We start from the raw sequence: 14,774 nt of genomic DNA, 5'->3' as shown, positions 1-14,774 counted from the left end.
GCTTCTTACATTTTTTTTGCTGTGATAACAGGCTATCTTCAGCTTTTTCAGAATCAGCCATTCCTTTTTGCAGTTTTATGAGAACACGTTAGAAAAAAGTCTGAGGTCCTGTGTAGATATGCTAATGTGCTAATTGGTGGACTGCTTGCTTGAGAGGCTGGTAAGAACTGTTTTTGAATAGCAGCTGTTTCACAGGAACGAATAAGGGATTTCATCCAGAGGGAAAGATCACTGGGGGACTGACTGCTGCATAGGAAGGATAGCATAACTTACACTTAGTTGCATGATAGAGTAGGAATTCCAGAGAATATAAAGCAACAGGCTGTTAAAGTGATTGCTTGCTGTTGTAGCAGTTCAGAAATAACAAGGATGATGAAAGGAAGGGAGGAGGGATAGAACTTCAAGTATTCTATCAGTCAAATATGATCGGTGGGCGATGAGGTGTGTCAGGAGGGTATGTTTGGTATGGAAAAACTGGAGATCGACGAAGCAAGCAGCAAGCTTCAGGAGAAAGGAATGCCCCAACAAACCCAGTACTAGAGTCATGGAAAGGTTTGTGTTGGAAGGGAAAGTAAAGCCACCCAGTTCAACCCCCCCCCAATGGGCAGGGATGCTACCCATTAGACCACGTTGCCCAAAGCCCCATCCAGCCTGTCCTTGAGCACCTCAAAGGGTGGGGCATGCACAGCTTCTCTGGGCAGCCTGTGCCAGTGCTTCAACACCCTTACAGTGAAGGATTTCCTAACCTCTAAACTAAATCTTCTCTCTTTTCTTTTAAAATCTCCTCTCTTTTATTTTAAAGCCATTCCCCCTTGTCCTGTCATTGTCTGCCTGGGTAAAAAGCCACTCTTCAGGTGGGAAAACTAGGAAAGAAGTTCTAAATGGCTGAACAGTGAACATTAAATATGTAAAACAGGTGGATAAGTGAGAGCAGTTGTCATGTCAGAACAATAAGATTCTGCAGGAACCTTCCTGTGCAACTGTAAGTTGTTACTGACACTGGGGTAGTTACTGTATCTTCTAGATCTGGGGTTTTGTCAACTGCACAATGAAGAATTGAAGGTATGTTTGCGAAACAGTGTCAACCAGATATCTGGAGGGATGTTTTAAACTCTGTATTCTTTGTATTTTCTACACTTACTGAAAAGTAAGTTAAATAAGTTATATGGTAGTGTGGTTAAGTATGTAGGGCTTCTCTTTCTGTTTTAAGATTCATTTGGCCTAATCTGTAGTTAAACAAAAAAAAATTCAGAGACGTGCTAGCATAAATCATCTTGATGGAAGAAAAGTGTGGGGGGCAGGCATTGTAGGGGAAATAGCATGCTGTGCTTTGTAATCTGACACATGGTTAATATTGTTCCATGTTTGAAACCAGGAGCTCACCCCACTTTTTGGTGAGCTTAGCACTAGCAGAATACTCATCCTCTTTGAACAACTCCAAAAAATTGGTTATGCAAACTGAATTGCCTTTTTATCAGTGGTTATCAGAGTGTGGTCCTTGAGGCCATGGGCTTTTTTGTCACTCATTAGCACACTCTAGGCCTGAACTGGTGTTGTACTCATTAAATGTGTTGATATATGTGTAATTGATAGGCATGGTAGGTAGCTTTGTGCTAGGGGCTGCATAGGGCACGTGAAGAGCCTTAGGCTAGACATACATTAATAAAAGAAGTTGGAAGTCTTCTTTTGTTAGCACTTATCAGTAAAACAAGGAAGAAGACAGTTTTGTGGAAAAGTTATAGAAAAGTTCAAAGTATTTTGGAAATGGAAAATTACATAAATTTTTCTATTCTTTCACTGGCTTCAGGTTATCTCATGGCTTTCCCTTTCTTTCATTCGGTTTTCCCTTTCTTTCCCTTTATTTTCTTTGGCTTTCCCTTTCTGGATTTTTTCCTTTGAAATTCTGAATGTTTAATCCTTATTAAATGTTTATTACCACAGCTGTTTTTTTTCCAGGCATGAAAACAAAGGGCTTATGGTTTGTGGCGTTTTGTTGTTTTTGTTCTGTTTTTTTTTTTGTTTGTTTGTTTTGGTCTGTCGAGGGTGGGAGATGGATCACTTTGTTGGACTGGACACCATTTCTCACTTTCTTTATACTCCCTTTTTCCATGATATACCTCTCTGCTTACCTCCCGCATGATGCAGTACTGTGTTGCTAGATATATAGTTTCTTTCCTGTCTGAATTGTAAAGTATCATACTTCTGCCTTCAGACAAGAAGGTAGAAACTTTCAGGCTTACTGATTAGAGACACGAAAAAATGTTATGGCTAAAATACACTTGAATGGTGGAAATTCCTTTAGCTTGCAAGACGTGGGTAGTGCAAGGAGTGCTGCTTATTCCTCTGTCTCCAAAATGCACCTGTACTGGTGATATTTACTCATACGATGAAAATTTGGTTTACCTGCTACAAGGTTTAGCATGAGATGTGGTTTACTTCTATCCAGAATGAATTTAAACTTGATGTTTTGAGTTTCACTTCACTGGTAGGAGTTAAGAGTTGAGGCTTTCCCCTCTTTCTATTGGGAGTTTTCACATAGCTGAAGAAACCTTTCTGTCTTTTGATTTTCCAGATTTGTTTTCCTTCTTACATGTATGAACAGGGAGATACTTTGCTGAGGAGGAATTTCAAGAAAAATAGTGGAGATTAAAAATATAGACATTTGTGGTGGGTTTTTTTGGTCACGATAATGGCAGCTACCTTTATTTTCAGTTTTCACAAAAGCACAATTTGGATGTATTTTATAGACAATCTGAAAATTACAAAACATTTCTTATCTTTCGTATTTACAGACAAATGGAAAAGTAGTTTAACCAGTGTTTCTCTGATATTACCATTCCTCAGCTGGTACTAGCATTGAAATAATAATGCAGTTCTGTGTTGTTTTATTAACTTGAAACCGTTTTCCTTTTATGATTCCTCTTTGTCTGCATAATAACAACTGTATGGTGACATTGAAGTGGGTGATTTTCAAGTGGGTGTCTTACTAGGAAATGAGCGGCTGCTTTTGAATGACAGCTTCACAAAAATACTTAGTGTCTTCTCTGGTAATATTAAGGTGGTAATATACAGATATTTGCCAGATGTTGTGCAACTATAATCTTTTGCAGGCATCCCACCCATTCCCTGTTTTCTCTGCATGGGGGACTAGTCTGAGCTGAAGATAATTCAAATCAGTATAAAAATGTCTCTTTTTACGTGATATCTCCTGCACAGAAGAACCTCACCTTCATCTATCCGCTTCAGCAAGGTATTAGGTTATAATTCCCCTTGGAGCTTCAGTCACCAGGTTAAAAGCGTCAGCCCAAAGAATGTAGTAAGAGTAAAACATACTTAACACGTAAGCTGCAGAACCAGTGAAGCCTTACAACTTTTGCATCCAGTGTTCATAAGAACCTCATACTGATATCCTCAGTTCTTCCTCTGTCTGTACAGCTTTTTACTTACTATCCAGGGATTCGCCCTCTTTGAGTGCTAAGCGGTAGCTGTAGTTACAGCCCATGTTTCCCACCTGTTTGGCTGACCCAGAGATGTGGCTGGTGCTCTGGAGCTGGTTCAGAGCCAGACATGCTGGTGAGTGAGTATGCATGCAAATTGGCAGCCAACATGGAAAAGATACGAATTCTGCTTATGTATCTTCCATGCTTGACATGCTAATTTTAGTTCTCGTGACCTATTCAGCTACCAATTTTCAAAAAATATGCAGGAGCTCTGGGCAGTGCTGATTTGTCAGGCCTGGTGTCTGTTTCTTAAGCCTGAAAGTTAGTGGGGAGAGATACTGACAGGCAAACAGTGTGATGACAAACTTAATTTCCTCAGAAACTAGGTTAACAAATTTAATTCCAGAATACACAAAGTTTTAATGCTCTGCTCCTACAGGATAGCTGAGAAAAGTAGTAATGTGCTGGCTCTCAGGACTCTGAGGTTTTCTGTGGTGACTTAGTAGGCCAATACCATCATCTCATTGCAAAAGCAATCATTAATTGCAGGAACCCTGTATTCTGAGTTGAGACAGTGAGACAGTTGACCTGCAGTTGCTCCTGTGGCATGCTGACTGCTTGGGTGTAGGATATTGAAAGCCTGTCGGTGGGTGATGGATTATGCATGAAAGCCCATGTCATGCAGTTCTTTGAAAGTGAGCTGAGGCATGCAAGGAGCAGCTGGTTAGCTAGAAGAAGAATGCTGTGATGATGCTTGAAATCACTTAATTCAGCACAATTTACTAGCCAGTTATTTGGAACATTCAACAGTGAACTGCTGTGTGGAAGTAGAGGAGCAAGTAAGTGAGGGAAAGTAAAGAAGATTACAAGAGAAACAGTACAATGTTTACAGTATGTCAGAACTTATTCACTCTCTTATCATTCTCTTGTAAACATTGCTACAGTGCCCTTTTTCAAGTGGCTTATAGCCCATTACTTAGATAGAATAAGGGAAAATGACCTGATGTGCTGGTTTGTTCTGTCAGCTGAACTGCCAGCTGGTTGTTCTGCTGCTGCTTTGCTTACAGAAGGAATGATGCTTATTCAGATGCTTCAGTTTCAGATTCTGCTGCAAAGTAGTTGGTACATAGTAGATCCCTACTGACTTACATAGCTAGGAGTCCTTTGTCCACATGTTCTGTCAGACAAGTCCATTCCTTGATGGTCTGAGGCTCTGACAGCTGGCCTGAATTTAACTCACATTTAAAGCCATTGCTGATTGTGTACCAGGCAGTCAGAAGTGAGAGCTGTAGCTCCTCACTGGTGATTAAGGCTAATGCTTTAGTTTGTGAATTGTTGTAACTGAGAGGGCGGCAAGTGCTCAACAGGGTTACTCAAGCTTGTTTTTAGATAAAAGGATGTTAATCTTCTAACCTTTAAAAACTGTAACATGAATTGTATTTTTTTAATGTAAAATATCCTCAGAAAAGGGTTGTAAGTTATTTTTATTTTGGTTTTTTTTTTTTTTTTTTTACAATGTGCCATTTATGTAGAAAGATGCCTGTCTTTCTCAAAATGGAAGAAGAGGGAGTAGCAACAACAATTTAAGACACACTGGGTGGAGATTCAACAAATCAATACCCCCCTCCCCATTAATACTGGGAATGGTGGTTGTGTGTTTCTGACTTTGTTGTATGAACAGGTTCCATACCCAGTTCTGCCGGAGTGTTGTTTTTTTTTTTTTTTTTAATGGCACCAGTTGAACTCTGCGCGTTTGGGTAATGTTCATGATTTGTATGATGACTGCAAAAAGTTATACAGATTGTTTGTTAGTCAAGGTATGATGTACTTCAGATTATTTAGAATCTAGATTCATAATGATTCATGGATTCATGGATTCAATTCTAGATTCATGGGAGCAGTGCACTCTTCTTCATCTACTTTTGAAAAGTTCACCTGTTGAAGAGTAAAAGGAAAAAATCCCTTGCTACTCTCAATATTTATTCACGTGTATTTATTCTGATAATTCTTACGTCACTGTTGTAGCTTCTATTACTGTCTGTGAAATCAAAGCATAAGGAGGGATGAAATTCACATGAGGCTTCTAGCTAGATCTGTGGTCTAATTAAGAAATCTTGAACATAGAAATCCACTGATTAGTGTTTGGTTGTGTTGACTGCCTTAATCACACCCCCCTGCAACATTCCTTGGAAATACTTTAGCAGAGTGCTAGTTCTGGGTTTTCAAACGTGTGTCCAGCTGATCAATTAAATACAGGGTTACAAAGTCACCTTCTGCTAGTCCTCAATTTTGGAGGACTTGTGTGTGTGTGTGTGTATATTTATTTATTTATTATTATTTTCTCTCCATGTGGTAATTCATATACTGGTTTGTGTAGTGTGGCATCTGTGGACTAGTTTTTCACGTTTAGTTCTACTCTGTGCGTTTACAGCTACCGCTGTTTTTTTTAGGGTGCAGAGATATGTCTAGCTAGCTCATGATCCTGGTTTGGACTTGAGAGCTCAAATGCTTTCTGAAGTACTGCATGCAGTCTGACTCTTTACAATGAGACACCGAGTTTGCAGCAGTAAATCCATTAAATTTCGGTCTTTGGCAATGAGCAAGTAATTCTAGACTATCCTTACTCCCTCCCAACTATCTGAGATATTTTGAATCGCTTTTCAAAACCTTTAGATGAAAGTACTAGCAGTCTGAGTACTCATTGCGGTTTCCATTTGGAGAAATTATGTTAGAAATGACAACTGTTCTCCACGCAGGAGGAAAATCAGTCCTGTATTAAAAAAATAAAAAAAAATAATGTTTTTATATTTCAAAATATAATACCAGAAAGCTCATTTCAGTGCTTCAATTGAGAAGGTGTGAGGAAAGCAGCATAGACAGACAGCAGAGGAAGGGTTTGATGGTAATTCACAAGGGGTGTGTGCATTGCTTTGCCAATGAGAAACGTGGAAACATGCCTAAGAGGGCAGCGTGCTCTTCCCCGTTTGTCTTACGCAATCTTTGTGGGGAGCCTGATGACATGAGTGCCCGAGTCCTGAGAGGCTGTGTGTGCTTTGCTCTGCAGGTGCCTCCAGCTAGCAATGCACCTCTGCCTGCTTTGGGCAGCAGGGTGCTGTGTTTTAATCCCAAAAAAAAGTTGTTCCATGTTTCATGAACTTGCCTACGTCTGCTTAGATGTATTATGGTCCTGCGCAGTCCACTTGGTACAAATGTGTTTACATATAGCTGAAGATGGAAAAAGCAAGACTAATACTGTAATAAAATTGCAGACCCTAGCTAAAAGAAACTGTGTGTTCCTTAGTTCTTGCTATGCTAGGACTTGATCCTTGTATCAAATAAAGGGATAGTTTATTGATTTTTAGTCTGGTTTGTGGTATCCCAGCTCTCCCTCCGTCTCCATCTGTATGTTCCCACCTTGTTCTTTTGCCCTGGAACTAGCTAGCATTCATGTAGCCATGAGGGGAACCAACTCAGGAAACTGATCTGGCTGAAGACTAACCTTGGTTTGTTTTTTGGTAAGGTTAGGATCTTTTTTGTGGATATGTATTTGTGTAAAACTGTCGTGGAACTGAACAACCGAGTCCTGGTCTTTATATGTAGTTGTGTATATGTTACTCTTGCTGCCTTTATCTCCCTGCTTACGTATGTTTTTATAATGCAAATACGTGAAGCTATAATAAGTCTAATACCGACTATTTCCAGATATTTTGACATGTATAAAATATATACTGTAATATAGTGACTTTTTTAAAAAAGTAAACTTGGTAGTTACTAACTTTTCCTAAGAATCTAAAAAATCATTAGATATTTCAAGTGGCATTCCAGATAATGGAGAGAAGTATTTGTAATGAAGTTCCAGAAACATTTTTTCACTGAAATCATTCACTCAAAAGATTATATACTATTGTTAGTTTTGGCTAATAAGTGATCTAGCTGCAGGTGTTTTGAATTTGAAAGCTCTCTGTTGCCAAATAGCACCAAAAATTAACGTTTAGAATACTAGGTTGCCATGGTAATTTCTTGGTTAGCAGACTGCCAAGTAACAAAAATGAAACCAATACTTTTGGTGTGCCCTCTGCTAGGAAAGGAATGATCGGTGAAAACTGAAACATTACTTAGTTCCATGTTTTTCTTGCTATGTATTTAAGTATTCAGTGTCTCTGCAGTACTTTCTTTCCTTTTTTTTTTTTTTTGTCTTTTAAACTGGATTTCTTGTGGAATTTATGTATAACTTAAGCAATATTCGCAAACGTTTTTGGTGCATTTTTGTTGAATTTTTCCCTTTGTATATAAGCAGGGCTACTTAAACTTTAGGGGGTTCAGGAAAAAATGAGAAATACCATCAACAAGCTGTTGTTTGCCTTTGGGTACATTTAAATAATTTTTTTCCATTTGCCTTGAGCCATTCTGATGTTAATGGAACAGAATCTTATTGCAGCATGCTGGGATTCTTTTGTCATGACAGGGCTCCTTTAAGACTGAAATATAGCTTGTAGCTGTTTCATTTATAACAGTTTGTTCATTAGACCCAGCTTTTGCAGTTACGTTAGAATTTGTTGGTAGTGATATGATTGCGTATATTTAAAATAGGCTCTTTTCTGAGATGCAATTTAAAAGGTAGTTTCTTGAATTTTTGTTGTCATCCCACTCTTATATTATGCTTGAACTTTGTGTCAGATAGAACCTGTTGGCCTCAAGAGCAAAGGAAGACAATCAAGTACAGAAGCAAACTCAGAATTACTCTCTTTTTCTTCACGTAATATCAAAGGATTCTTGGTTGATACCACGAGAGCATTTCCAGTGCGTGTATCTGGTTTTGCTGAAGCAATTCTTAGGGAAAGACATGAGAGACCTTATGTTCCAAACCAGACTCAGGCATTTCTATGTAAAATTACAGAACATTACTTAGGAGTATCTTCAAACTGTAAATGAAAGTTTCTTCAGTTGTGTCTGGACCCTGAATACAGTCTTGATACAGTAGAGACTTCACTGTGCCAGGGGAGAGGAGGAAGGTCTTGGTTCATTGATTGCATGTTTGTGTAATTGTACGGATATTTCAGAACACTGTAACCTCTCTTTGTGAGTTTATTTCACTTGATTAGGTTCGATGCAGAGTCTTTCAATGATGAGAACAGAATGATTTGTCTTCTGGTTACTTGTACAGGAACTCGAACTAGACTATGAGCTGGCATAAAGCAGAAGTGGATGAAGAAACTCCCATCCAGTTTCCAGTGCCGTTTTTAAGGGTCTAATACTTTGTTTAAGTGCATTATTGGGTCATGACCAAGATGTTCAGCACCTTATGGGCTGAATCCCAAGGAGAACAGTTGCGTGTGCTTCATACTGTTCAGAGGGAAAAGACATGGCCATCAGTTTGTTGGCTTCCATGAATTTTGGATAACTGGGGCCAGCTGCATAAGTAAGCTTGTATTAACTTTTAGTTAAGAAGAATTTAAGATGTTCTAGGTCTTTCAGGTATATTAATTTACAGAACTAACTTTTGCACATGATAATATGAAAAAAAACTTTTAAATTTCGTGTTATAAATCTATACGTATCTTCTAGTATTTCGGTGTTTTAGAGTATATTATATTAAACGAGTTTTAGGCATAAAAATGTTGCTTTTTTTTTTCTCTTAATCCATTGGATTATAATTAGTTGAAGGTTTTGTGGTGGTTTTTGTTTTTTTTTTTGAGGCATGGCTGATACTATAGTTCAGAATAGACACGTACCTTTCTTGATACATCTACAAATCTTTAGTCACACTTTCCTCTATTTTTTCTAATTGGCTGAACACTAGCTTAGTTTGGAGGCAAGTTGCCTGTACAGACCTCAAAACAAGTTTCAGAATTGGCCAAGTATAACATTTTATTCTCATGTAGTGTTTCTTTGAGAACTTTGCTGCTGTTGTCTTAGAAATGTGAACACAAATACCTTTGACTAATCATGTAAATTTGAAGTGTGCCTGTACTGTCATACTGTCCCCATTGCTTCATGTGGTTTTGTTGCCATCACAGATCTGAGGACGTTTCCGTAGTGAGTGATTCAGGTTTTGGAACTGAAAACAAGCTTCTATTTTTGGTTCTTTACAAATTCACTAGGTTTCTCTTCAGGAAACGTGAAAATTTTCGTAAGAGGTTTTTCGCAACAATTAATTTGTATGGGAGACTCTTAAAATAACTTTCTTTACTATTGCAGATATTTTTTATTCTGTACAATGACTGTGCTCTGTTAATTTAAAAGGGGATAATGTATGTGATCAAAAACAACTTCCAGTAACTCCACCACTGATTCCAACATTAATTTAGACCTTCCAAGACCTTTGTTAGTTGAAATTAAGTAACTTGCAACTATGGCTGAAATATCAGTATTTAAACCAAATGAATTTCTTGTGGAAGATATGAGAAGGAAACTTGGAGATCAAAGATGTGGTTAAACAGTCTTCTGTGAGTTTCTGTTCTCCCTTCATTCCCCCTGCTTGGACACAGAGTCAGCTGTGAAACTGCTGAGGACTGGGGAAGGTTTTGTTGGACTACCGTGTGAGAGGGAAAAGCTCTGGGGGTGGTTTTCACCCATCAGAGGCAGGAGCAGCCTGCGATAAGAAGTCAGTGACTGAAGCTGTTGATTTCTCCTTTTCTCAGCTCTAAATGCTGGGTTAAATATAGTTCTTATGATGTCTTTAAATGGAGACTTGTTAGACTCCTTATTTCCTGGGGATCATCCTCTTTTGATTTGACATAGACCCTCTTCTTTCTTTGTACCATGCGAGTATATACATCTGTGCAAATTGGGGATTTTTTGTTCTTGCCAGATACTGAATCACAGGATGGTTTGAGCTGGAAGGGACCTTAAAAACCATCCAGTTCCAAATACACAACAATGGACAAGGACATCGTCAACTAGATCAGACTTCTCAAAGCCCATCTAACTTGGCCTTGAACATCTCCAGGGATGGAGGCAGCCACAGCTTCTCTGGGCAACCTGGTCCAGTGCCTCGCCACCCTGATGGTGAAGAATTTCTTCATTATATCTAATCTAAATCTGCTCTAACAGGTCTCTTTTATTGTGAGGGCCCCACAGCTGGGTGCTACAGGTAGGGTCTCATGAGACTGGAGCAGTTGGGTTCAATCTCCTCCCTCGACCTCCTGGCCACACCTCTTGATGCACCCCAGAATACAATTGGTCTTCTGGGCTGCAAGTGTTCACTGCTGGCTCATGTCAAGCTTCCCATCCACCAGTACCCCCAAGTCCTTTTCCTCAGGGCAGCTCTCCATCCATTCATCTCCCAGCCTACGCTAATTTTGGGATTGTTCTGGCACAGGTGCAGCACTTGGCGCTGTTGAGCTTCATGAGGTTCATATGGGCCTACTTCCCAAGCCTATCCAGGTCCGTCTGGATGGCATCTCTTCCTTCTATTGTATCAGCTGCACCACTCAGCTTGGTGTCATCCACAAACTTGCTGAGGGTGTGTCAGTAATAAAGATATGAAACAGTACTGGTCCCAGAATGGGCCCCTGAGGGACACCACTTATCACTGATCTCCACCTGGACGTCACAGAGCTGTTGACAGCAATTCTCTGGACAGGGCCATCTGGCCAGTTCCTGATCCACTGAGTAGTCCATCCACCAAATCCATCTTTCTCTAATGTAGAGACAAGGATATTTTGGGGGACCATTTCAGAGGCCTTACAGAAGTCCAGGTAGGTGACGTGTTTCTTTTGCCTTGTCCACTGATGGAATCACTCCATCAGAGATGGTGACTAGGTCGGTCAGGCACGATTTGCCCTTTATGAAGCCATGCTGGCTGTCTTGAATCACCTCCCTGTCTTTGTTACGTGCTAACAAAGCTGCCAGGAGGATCCATGATCTTCCCGGTCACTGCCATTACTATCAGTGAGTCCTGGGAGCTCCTGCTTCTGTGACCAGTATCACTTTAACATGAGTTGTACTGAAATCAATAATTCTTACTATAATCCTTCTCAATAACTTGCACTCCTTGGGCAAAGGTAAACCATAGGAGAGGATTTCTACAGTTCTTGTCTGGCCAGTAATTTTCTGGTGATCTTATGTTTCATCCTGTCTTGAAACAGGAGAAACTACTTTCTGCGTATGATTCGAAAAGGCTTGTATGAAGCTGGCTGGTGTGCATTGTATTTTGGGGAATGCTTGCTGTAGACTTCCAAGCTGTTGGGACAATGGATCCTTTTTTTTTTTTTTTTTGTGGAATAGCTGCAGCCTTTTAAGTTTTTTTTTTTTTTAATTTCATCTTTATTTAGGATCTGTAGTAATAGAGATTAGGATCTGTAGTAATAGAAATACCTATTTTACTTAAGGTATCTGTGCAAGACCAGTGTAGAATGGATGTAATTTTTAGTGCAGCTCCTCCACTACAGTTGTAGCTTTTGAAACATGCTAATGTTCTTTCAGGCTAGTATGTTGTCCTAGTTTTGACTGGGATAGAATTGATTTTCTTCCTACTCGCTGGTATGGTGCCGTGTTTTGGATTGAGGAAGAGAATGCTGATAACACACTGATGCTTCAGTTGTTGCAGAGCAGTGCTTGCACAAAGCCATAGACCTTTATTTCAGCTTCTGGTGCTGCCCTGCCAGCAAGAAGTACACCAGGAGCTGGGAGGGGACCCGGCCAGGACAGCTGGCCCAGACTGGCCAAAGGGATGTCTATGTGGCATCATGGTCAGCAATAAAAGCTGGGGAAAAGAAGGAGGAAGGGAGGGATATTGGGAGTGATGGTGTTTGTCTGCCCACCATAATGGTGGCCATGACTGTGGTGGTTTTACCCAGCTGTGCAGCTGAGCTCCACAACAACCACTCTCTCACTCCCCCTCCTCAAAGGAAAAGGGAAGAAATATGATGGAAAGGGCTCAAGGCTTGAGATAAGGGCAGGGAGATAACATTTATCGTCACAGGGAAAACAGACGCAACATAGGGAGATATATGTAATCCAGGTTTCATTACCTGTTATTAGCAGTGAGAAACAAACAAAAAAACCGCCACAAAACTAAAAACACCTTTCCCTCCACACAGACATTCTCTTCCACTTCCTCCCCCCGAGCAGTGCAGAGGAACAGGGAATGGGGGCTGCTGTCAGTCTGTAAGAGTTCGTCTCCGCCGCTCCTTCACGGTCCCTCTCTGCCCCTGCTCCCCGTGGGGTCCCTCCCACGGGATGCCGTCCATCCTGAACTCAGCCTGCGGGGCCTGCCCACAGGCAGCAGCTTTTCAAGAACTGCTCCCACACGGCTCCGTACCACGGGGTCCATCCATCCCCCAGGAGCAAACTGCTCCAGCACGGGTCCCCCCCGGGTGGGCGGCAGCTCCCCCCAGACGCCCTGCTCCTGCGTGGGCTCCTCTCCACGGGCTGCAGCTCCGGCCCGGGGCCTGCTCCTGCGGGGGCTCTCCATGGGCCGCAGCCTCCTCCAGGCCACATCCACCTGCTCCACCGGGGGCTCCTCCACGGGGGGGCTGCAGCGTGGAGATCTGCTCCGTGTGGGACCCATGGGCTGCAGGGGGACAGCCTGCTCCACCAGGGGCCTCTCCACAAGCTGCAGGGGAACTGCTGCTGCCTGCCTGGAGCACCTCCTGCTGCACTGACCTTGGGGGCTGCAGGCCTGGTTCTCACTCCTCTCTTCCAGCTTCTGTAGCACAGCAGTATTTTTTCCCTTTCTTAAATATGCTCTCACAAAGGTGCAAGCAACCTCGCTTATTGGCTCAGCTCTGGCCAGCAGTGGTTCCCTTTGGAGCCAGATGAAACTGGCCCTTATGTAACATGGGGCAGCTGCTGGGCTTTTCTCACAGAGGCCACCCAAGCAACCCCCTGCTACCAAAACCTTAACTCATAAACCCTATACAGTGCTAAGCCCTTCTTTCCTGGGAGTGCCTTAACACCTGCCTGCTGGTGGGAAGCCGCAAATGAATTCCTTGCTTTGCTTCACTTGTGCATGCAGCTGTTGCTTTACCTAGTGAGCTGTCTTTATCCCAACCCCTGGGTTCTTGCGCTTTCACATTTCTGATTCTCTCCCACATCTCACCGGGGAGAATGACCAAGCAGGGGTGTTGCTCAACTGAAAGCTGGGTTAAACCACAACATACATTTCACTACCATGGCTCGTTTTTAAAAGTAAACTCATTTCCACTGTGATTTCTTTTAGATTTAAAAATTTATAAATTATTCATAATATATGTATGGAAGGTCAATTTGTCCTGGTAACTGTGATCAGTTCTTACTTAGTATTTAATAATTCTAGTGCAATTGCTTGTTAGATAATGTTTTTGTAAAGAATAAAAAAATGCCTTCCAAAATGGAAAGCATCCCACGTCCGTTATTGCAAAAAATCCTTGAAGTGGTTATTTCCACTTACAACGGCATGCTTCCTGAATTTCTAGGAATCCTAAAATGTGTTGCTATTGATAGAAGAAGCTGTTTGCTTTGAGTTTTGACTGAGGCTATAATTATTCTTTTGACAGTACTGTCACATCTAAGTATGTTTAAAAATCCTTGTCACTGTGCATTGAAGCATTGGTAAGTCTAACCATGTCTTATAGTGCAGCCTTTATAAGTTTCATTGCAAAGACTCCTTTATTGTTGTCTTATCTTACCTTTTATATAAAAGAATATCTTACTTACTATTATTATTTCGAAAAAATCCACAACTTCTGTTTTTTGTTTTTGTTTCAGTTTTGTTTTCCTCAAGAGAAAGCTGTCTGTCTCACATTTTAACACAAGAGGCTATCAGCCCTAGGAGCCACACTGGTGGTCTAAGACCCATTGTTTGAGGCACACTCTAAAGCAAAGCCTTTCTGACTTCTGTCCCAAAGAGCAGACTGCTTTCTTGAGAACTTTATGAGTACTTCCAAGAACAGAGTTGATGCATACTGTCCCGTGTGAAAGAAGTGACTGTGGATTACATAAATTGATATGCCTAGTCTGCCAAGGAGTGAATATCTTCCCTCATTCCTGCTGTCATATGTCTACAGAGCTTTCATTGGCTGGCATCTGGAGAGGCTGGGTCTTGGCTCACTTATGCCCCAGAAACATGCTGTGTCTGCATTAATATTTCTGTAAAAAAAATACATTACAAAATACTTTGGAGAGAAAGTTAAATATACTTAGTATTCGGATATGCAGTAACTACCATGTTAAGTTATTGTATGAATTCTTTGAATTCAAATGTGTTTGTAACTTGGAGATGTTTTTAATAGTTAAACATTAAACAAAAAAAAAACCACCTTCCTTCGGAGAATGCATACCCAGTTTTCATCTTTTTTTGAATGTATTTAGTATTTAAAAGGTGTTCAACCAGAAGATACTTTATTTTGT

At 40.8% G+C, this 14,774-nt stretch overlaps 1 protein-coding gene across 5 annotated transcripts in view; it reads left to right on the top strand.

Annotated features, from left to right (window-relative positions):
- Positions 1-14,774, top strand: part of SRFBP1 (serum response factor binding protein 1) — a 77,502-nt gene that overhangs the window by 10,466 nt on the left and 52,262 nt on the right. The window lies entirely within an intron of this gene.

Source organism: Anser brachyrhynchus, assembly GCF_964034855.1.
Source record: "Anser brachyrhynchus genome assembly, chromosome: Z".
In the NCBI taxonomy this organism is placed as follows: Eukaryota; Metazoa; Chordata; class Aves; order Anseriformes; family Anatidae; genus Anser; species Anser brachyrhynchus.
The sequence above is the reverse complement of the archived record's forward strand: the minus strand, read 5'-3'. Positions and strand labels throughout refer to the sequence as shown.